The following is a 9,297-nucleotide window of genomic DNA, read 5'->3' as shown; positions in this document are numbered from 1 at the left end:
TAAAATTTCTTCATGGATTCATAGGCTCTGTTTGAAACTCTCTTCCAGAAGGGAAAAGAAGCTGCCATAAAGAACTTTGTGACGAGGAAATAATACAAGTAATATTTCTTTTACTTGTATTATTTACTTATACATTTTGCCACAACTGAAAGTAGAAGCACAGAGCTCGTGAGCAGCAAGATCTAGGGACAGAGTTTGAGCCTTGCCGCTGAGCCCCATCCAGATTGCTGAGCCCGCATCCATCTACCGCCAACCACTTCTGACACAGAACTTTCAGTCTTGGGTAAAATTATGCCAGTGCAAAAGGCCAAATGGGCCAAGCAGGCTGAGCAATATGTTGACATGAAAGACTGCATGATGTCTGTAACTAAGCAAGGAACTGATTTTTTTTTTGAGGAATCTTCTTTCAGTTGCTTATAAAAATGTTGCAGGAGCCTGTAGGTCATCTTGGAGCATCGTCTCAAGTACTGGGCAAATGATAGAAGCTGCTGAGAAAACAGCAGATGGGTTGAGAGTACAGAGAGAAAATAGAAAGTGATCTAAGAGATACCTGTAAATGATGTACTGCCCCTTTTGGAAGAATTCTTGATCCCCGAAGCTTCACAAACACAGAGCAAAATCTAATGAAAATGAAAGGAGTCTACTTCTGTTATTTGGCTCAGGTTGCTGCTAATGACGATAAGAAAGGGATTGTGCATCAGTCACAACAAGCACGTCATGAAGCTTTTGAAATCAGAAAAATGCATTGTAATCAACATATCCTATCAGACTGCATCTGGGCTATAAACTCTCTGTGTTGTGGTGGGAGAATCTGAACTTTCTGCAAAAACCTTGTGTCTTGCAAAGACAGCTTTTGATGAAGCCATTGTTGAACTCAACACATTAAGAGTCATACAAAGATAGCATGCTAATAATGTAACTGCTGAGAAACTACTTGACATTTTGCACATCAGATACCCAAAGAGATGAAGCTGAAGCAGGAGAAGAAGGGGAAAATTAGCTGGCTTCCCAAATTGTCTATTTTATTCTAAAACACAATGGACCATTTGTCATCCATATGCTCCCAAAATAATTTTTTTTTTTATGATTCGTGACAGGTATAGGTTACTTCTATTTGAATTTCTGTTTTTTCCTATATAGTTTTTCTCTTTGATATTAGAATAGAGCCAATTAAGATTTAGGGAGTTACATGTTTTCATCTTTGGGTGGCCGATATGGGGATGTGAAATTTTCATATAAGCTATAAATGTTTGACACAGTACTTTGCTAAATTGTGGCCTCACAAGGACTTGTGTTATAACTATATGTCTAGGCAAAGGAAAACACCTATATATTGGTGTGTCCTAATATGGGATAAAAACAGTAATTGGTTCCAGTTTTAGTTGCAGTCGTGGAAATTGTAAGGAAGGAAAATTTCCATAACGCTTTTAGGGTTCCTGGCTAGGACTGAAAGAAAACAACGACAGATTAATAGAAGAAAAGCATACAATATTTATTTAATTAAAGTTTTACAAGACACAAGAGACTTCAAATTGAAGATGCAAAAACTCGAAAAACTGTCCATTTTAATACTTAGATGCGATAAAGAGCAGACAGCCATGCAGAAATGTACTTTGACAAAAAGGGAGTGATTTAATGCTAACGGACTGAATGGAGAAACAAAGCCAGGCATGCGTGTTTATGGCTTCCATGTGTGGCATTCCTTCCTTCTTTTTCTGGGCCTCTATGTGAGGCATTCCTTCCTTCTGGATATAAAACTAGACTCCATCTGGAATAAGGTTCTTACGACCTACTAACAGACAAAGTAGGTCAAAGAATTTCTCAATGGCTAGATCTCACACAGAAAGGTAGGAAAAGATTAAAATAATATTTTTAAATTTTATATTTGGCTTTGGGGGAGAAGACTTCTGGTGTCTTTGACCTGCCTTGGGGAGGAGAAATTTCAGGGTCCATGGCCTGCCTTGGTGAAGAAAGGGGACCAGGAGAAAGAAGAGTAGGAGAGGGTCAGAAAGATTTTACTTCTGAGTCCCTTTCTTTCAGTTCAGCGCGCCAAGGCACTGTACTTAGGGAGTGTCCTGAGCCCTGACACTGGGAATATTTACAAAGTTGTTGTAGAAATAGGTACCTCATAGACATAATTTGTTGAACCATGTGGATGGGAAGAATGCAGTTTCAATGTTTACACCTTGGACTGTAACTTCACAAATGTTCCTTTATATGAAATTGTCACTCAGTTTCCTCTAGAGAAGGGCAGAAATGATTCCTATTCTGTTATTTGTAAAGTTACTTCGTTTGCTTTCTTTTTTTCTCTTTCTTTTTTTCTGAGATAGAGTCTCACTCTATCATCCAAGCTGGAATGCAGTGATGCAATCTCGGCTCACTGCAACCTCCACCTCACAGGTTCAAGCCATTCTCTTGCCTCAGCTTCATGAGTAGTTGGGATTACAGGTGCCCGCCACCATGCCTGGGTAATTTTTGTATTTTTAGTAGAGATGGGATTTCACCATGTTGGCCAGGCTGGTCTCAAACTCCTGACCTCAAGAGATCTGCCTGCTTCGGCCTCCCAAAGTGTTGGGATTACAGGTGTGAACCATTGCATCCAGCCTTATTTTTGCAACTCTTATTAATTTATATTTAAATATTTTAAGTAACCTAAAAACAAATGTACAAATAGAGATGCTATACAAATGAGTTGCTTGATATCCATTACTTCATGTATATCAAAGACAGCAGTAAAAGAAAAAAACCTCATGTGTTCAACTTTTTATTTTGCTTTTGTGATTTTTTAAAAAAAATACTTAACCTAATACGAATGTGCTGTAAAAACAGTTAACAGAGAAATAACTTGTGATGATAGCTAATTTTGTTTAATGTCTTATGAAATACTCATGAACAATTTAATCTTAATCATCATTAAGAACATGTGTAATAAACTGATATAAGTAGCATACAACTTTTATGAATGAACAAATAGAAACATGTGCTCTCCATTTTATTGGCTTTATTTTTCATTTAATTTTATGTTAAGAAATATTTTGTATACTTTGCCAATATTTAGAAGGTATTACCATTATTTTTCTCCTACTTTCAAATTGAAGATGCAATTTGAAATGTGACTGATCACAGTATGTACTTTTCATCACCTTTTTCCTTTGCTGTATTTACTGATTTGTAATACTTTGAAATTTTAGTGATTAATTTTGACAAAAACAATTTTAGTCCTGCTCATAAATGATCTAAAATTTGTCTTATTTATTGGTGAGAAGCTGAATGTAAGTATACAATAGAATATCTATAAGAAATAAATACTGGAAGATTAAACCAGTAGAATGTTTAGAGCTTTAGAAAGTACATAAACATTTTCTGCTGAAACTAGAATTGTGGTAGTAGGAGGAGCTGCTGGAGAGGGCTGGGTCCAGGGGCATCAGTGATTTCATAAGGATCGTTGGACCAATCTGGAGTCAGAGAAAATGAAGAATCCTGTCTTAGGCATATAAGTTAGGAACCAGAGACAGCCTAGAACTAGAAAGAGTGACTGATTTTGGGCAATAAAGCTAGTATCATATTTTGGGTGAAAATTTTCTGAACCACGTTTTAAATATTTAAATATTTGTTGATTGATTAATAGCAACTCATCTTTGAATACTAGAACTTTCTATTTTGTAAGTTATTGGAGAAAGATCTTTGAATTGTATTTGAAGAATTTGATCTAATTTAAGAGAAAACCAATACCTTATTTTATGTTTAAATATTGATGAAATATAAATATTGCAATGTTTTAATAAATCAAAGAGCAGCTTTTACTACAGATTAACATTAGACAGACCTTACAGTAATAAATTTATAATGAAATAAATATATATATATATATATATATATATATATATATATATATCTGTGAGAGACTGAATATGTAAATGGACAATGACCCAGGCATAAATAAAAACAGAACTGTGACTCACAACCTCTGTAGCAATCGGCTCTGTATAGCCAAAATTTGGTTAATAACTACCAGCATCCCTAATTTTTGCCCTGTTTCTAATTTAGGATTAACTAGAGAAAACAAAAGACTCCCCCATAACCAACATAGGATGCCTTACTTTTAGGGAGCCAGGCTTCAGCTTTCCTATGCCAACAGGCTCCAGTCAGAGCATACCCAAAGCCTTCCAGTTTCTTTCGCTTTGGTACTGCACCCCTTTCAACTGCTTTTGGATCTCTGTAAGATGCAAGTAGTGGTGACTGATTCTCTGACTATAGCAAGCTCTGAATAAATAGCCTTAGCTTTTTCTCATTTGGATGATATTCATTTATTTTTACATCTGGAAATATAAATATATGGGTATCAAAAATTATAAAATCCAAATATTCTCATTTAAAATTTGTAAATAATAATTTTAGTATATAAGTCACTCAAAATTAAATAATCTGATGACAGGCAGTAATCATTTGGTGAAACTCAGCTAGATGTTGAGAAGCAGTCAATTCTAATTAAATACTAGCTTTTCAACCATTTTTTGATTTTGAAATACAGATTTTCACACTCATACCTTGAAAAATAACTAAGATCAGCTGAACATTATTTTAATATATAATTTATATTAGTCCTATAATTAATCCAGGATTATACCTGATAATTTAAAGTTTTATCCAGAAAAGAATTTTGACTCTGAATTAGTTGGTGAGGAATATTCAATATTTAGATAAGAAATTCAATTATCTTTTCACAGAAGCCAAGATGATTAGAGTTCAGAGAGCCAGAGGCACTCTGCTGTTTCATTTTAACATATAGCTGAACCAATTATATTAAAATTTTTTTTTTCCAAGAAAGTGGATCTGCTTTAAAAGCCACAAATTCACATAATAGTTATGGCATTATTATAATTTACTAAATTTAACTAAATAACTATTATTTATTAAACATAACTATTATTAATTATGTTTAATAAATTGTAATAGTTAATGCCATAAAAACTTTTTGAGGGTCTTAAAAGAAGAAACAAAAATGAAAACACCTGACAATGTATACCTTTCAATCAGGAAATCCAGGGATGTTAGTGGTCCTAACCCCTTTTTAGTCTTCACGATAATGATAAATGCCAACACTTGTATCAGTAAAAGCTATATTGATGTCTAAAGCGAAATGTGAGTTTTTACCTTGAGAATAAATGAGAAATTTAAACAGTTTAGACTAGTTGATGGCAAAACAGTGAATCTTTCTGTCAATTTTATTAAAAGCAAAGATCAATCAAATTTTCCTAGTTTGTATGGATAAATTGTTGGTTGAATTCATACTTTTTAACTATTTGTTTTGTTGTAATGACTGAAAACAGTGTTAACCGTTAAAAAAAAAAATGAAGCAGGAAATACACATACATACACAAAATGATTCACATCCATGCTCACTAGCTTGTAAAATTTTCAAATAAATGTTTTGCACACTGAGCAGTAAATTTATCTTCCTCATACTTTCCTTTAATTATATGGTTTCTTAGATCTGTAAGTTAGCCCTTGCTTCCCCAAAGTCCTGTGCTTGATTTAATTATCACTGTGCCCTTGGGAACACTAAACATTACATTTCAAGCCCAAAGAAATTGATGCCTATCTGCAGAGCATACAAAACGTAACCCAATTTTCTTTTAGAACTTAGACTTTAAAGCTATATTAATTTGTTATTTAATTGCCACTTGCTAGTTTTTTAAAAAAATTTACTATCTCATCACTCTTTGGTCAGTTTATAATAGGGATATATTTATTATTTTCATGTATCTGTTGAGTGAACTAATTACAAAGAGTTATAAATTCTATATCCAGGAATAAGGAAATTACTAATGAAATTAATCGATGTCAAAAGTGTATGCTATTGATTGAATAGAGTTATGATGATAATTCAACTCTGCATGGAGATAAATGTTCACTGAAAATAATCCAAGTGCTATATTAATGTTATATTGATTTGTGGAAAAGAATGGTGTTATAGTCATGTTCTCTGCTTTTGTAGAGGGTATTACTTCTAGGATGATTATTTTGATCAGATTAACATTGTAATAAAATTAATTAAAAATAATTTATTATGTGATGATCAACCAGCAAAATGTTACGCAAAAATATCTGAAACAAATACTGTGAGTGTGGCTATAAAAATATCAGTAAGGAAAAACTGATTTGTTTTTTGATCCGTAACGTTCACAGAGAAAAGAAACCTAATGAAAATGGTTTTGTAATACATAATAATGTAATTGATGTCAGGTATCTGATTTCATTTGAACAATTACTTTAAAATAATTTGTAATGAAACTTATAGTAGGAGGAATTGCGGTCCCCAAAAAGATACGTCCAAATCCTAATTCCCAGTACCTGTGAATTTGACTTCATTTGGAAAAATGTTTTTTATCATAAATAATTAAGTTAAGGATCTCAGGATGAAAGCATTCTGAATTACCCAGGTAGACCCTAAATCTAATGAATTGTGTCTTTATGAGAAATGTGGTATAAAGCCATGAGAAGACAGAGGCAGGGACTGGAGTGATTTGTCTACAAGCACAGACCGAAGATTGCCTGTAACAATCAGAAGCTAAGAGAGAGTAGTGAAACAGATTCTTTCTTACAGCCTTAGGAAACAACCAATCCTGCCAATACTTTTGACTTTGGAGAGAAAGTCAAATAGCCTCCAGAACTGTGAGAGAATAAAATTCCATTTATTTCTTTTTTCTTTCTTTTTTTTTTTTTTTTTTTGAGACAGAGTCTTACTCTGTTATCCAGAGTAAAGTATAGTGGTACCATCTGGGCTTATCGCAACCTCTGCTTACTGAATTCAAGCAATCCTTCTGCTTCAGCCTCCAAAATAGTTACAACTACAGACATGCACCACCAAGCCCCGGCTAATTTTTGTATTTTTAGTAGAGACAGGGTTTCACTGTTTTGGCCAGGCTGGTCTCGAACTCTTGACCTCCAGTGATCTGCCCTTTTTGGCCTCCCAATGTGCTGGGATTACAGATATGAGCCAGTGTGTCAGGTGAAAATTCCATTTATTTTTTAAGCCAGCAAGTTTTGGTAATTGTTAAGGCAGCTCCAGTAACCCAAAGCACTTATACATAAATTAAAATGTCAGAAGATTTAATAACTCAAACAGAAAAGTAGTTACACCATATTCATTCAAAAAAGTTAAATAGAAGATTAACTCTTAAGTTGTGATCATCCCTACATTTATTTTATATCTATATTCACAGTCTTAAATAAAATTAATTAAATTTGCAACAATTCTTGATTTCATGTTGTGTCCCAACACCATTGAAGATAAAGAAATAATATAAATGGACATGGTAAAGTCAAAATATATAAGCAGAATCTGATTAAGAAATGAAAATTAACTTAGAAACTAACCACTTAATATGTTTAGAGAAAATTTTTTCTGAAACCTAAATAGAGGAAAATTCACTTGGGAAATCTGTAAATACCAAAGCAGAACATAAAGTATCTTAACCAAATAATGCTAGCAGATGTGATTTTAAATGGCCAACAACCATCACAACAATCTTTATGCACAAAGTTTTTCTATGCCTCAGTTAATGATTGTTTATATAATTAGTTAGGAATTTCATCATCTATGCAAAAATTATTTTAAATCAAGTCAAAAGAATCTAATATACTCTTGGAAGATATTTTTATGTCCTAAATTAGGCTGACTCACAGAAAAATGCTCCCAATTTATCTGTTCAAACTTACCAAATTTATTTACTTAAAAGATCAGCTAACTGACATAATTTAGTTCAGATACTTAAACTTCCTAAAATTTATTTTAGAACCGAAAGAAGTGTATTTTCTACTCAAATTATACAGAATATGCTATCATTGCCAACTATTACCAGAATAAATGCACACATCTAAATGCCAGAATTTTTATCCTTTATAACTTCATAGAAGATAGAGTTCTCATTAAACAAACATAATGTGGCATCAAGCCAAAGGAATGAAGAAGATTGAAATCTTACTATGGACCAATGTCTAATTAATTATTGTTGACTAATTCAGTCCTTTCATTTCTGATCTAAGCTTTTCTAAGTTGATATTTTAGAACATATAATAAATGGTGTTTCAGAAACATATTTTGAAAGACGTTATGTCAAAGTAAAGGTTATCTCCTGTTGAGATTTTTAATTAATTAGAGAGAAGTTCAATAGAGTTGTAATAGGAAAAAAAGTCATAAATATGTTTGATAATGCTACAATTTGTTCTGATATGCTACTGAATAAAATAAGTTTGTAAGGCAATATGGAAATATGTTTTAGTTACTGAAGTTTTTATTTATGAAAACATTGTATTTGGCATATTCTGTAAAATTTTTATTGCAGATGAAAGTATGTAGGGAATGTATTAAAGACATGTGTTTTAGTCTATTTATTCTGGGTTTGATTCCTTTTTCTACATCCTACAATATTGAATGAACTAACATAAGTAAGGTACAGCACACATAAATAAAGCAGATAAATACTCATTAAATGCTAGTTAGTACTACATTGAAAATTTTATTTCTTCTTCATTCATTTTTATAAGATCTTAAAAAGGTTTTTTGGTTAGTATGCATCCTTTCAGTATCCATCCTTTCATCTTTATATCTGAAATAAATTTGAAGACCTTAGTGATTTCAATAAGCATATTGATCATTGGAAATGTATATTTTTATCATATTTATTAACTAGAAACGTGGCATGGATGCACACTGATTATTGAAAATGTGTATCTTTTATGATGTTTATTACTTGGAAAAGTGGCATGGAGTAGAGTTTTATATGTGTTTTTATATGATGAGATAAATATAGCTGGCTATTTCTGATATTTTCCTGAGTAATGTCAACATCAGGATGTAGATATTTATGAACACTTTGCCTTAAGTTTCCTGTCCTCCTCAATTCTATTAACTCTCACCTCATGCCATTTCAACTACCCAACCCTAAGACTACATATTGGATATTGTCATTATTTAGAATTGCTGTTGGTCAGGTGCCATGGCTCTGGCCTGTAGTCCCAGCATTTTGGGAGGCAGAGGCAGGTATATGGCTTCAGCCCAGGTGTTTGAGATTAACCTGGGCAACATGGCAAAACCCCATCTCAACAAAAAAATACAAAAATTAAGCGGGTAGTGCACACTTGAGGTGGGAGGATCCCTTAAGCCTGAGAGGTAGAGGTTGTGGTGACCCAAGATCTCACCACTGCACTCAATGTGAGACCCTGTCTCCAAAAAAAAAAAAGATTGGAATTGCTGTTTCATCTAAAATTGTTAATAATATAGTGTCCAATTTG

General features: G+C 32.9%; 1 pseudogene; it reads left to right on the top strand.

Moving 5' to 3' along the window:
- Positions 1-500: 500 nt before the first annotated feature.
- On the top strand, positions 501-2,353 carry LOC116527508 (annotated as a pseudogene).
- The last annotated feature ends 6,944 nt before the right edge of the window (positions 2,354-9,297 follow it).

This window comes from Sapajus apella, unplaced genomic scaffold, assembly GCF_009761245.1.
Source record: "Sapajus apella isolate SASKATOON/1434 unplaced genomic scaffold, GSC_monkey_1.0 scaffold55, whole genome shotgun sequence".
NCBI lineage: Eukaryota > Metazoa > Chordata > Mammalia > Primates > Cebidae > Sapajus > Sapajus apella.
This window is presented reverse-complemented; position numbering and strand designations above follow the sequence as displayed.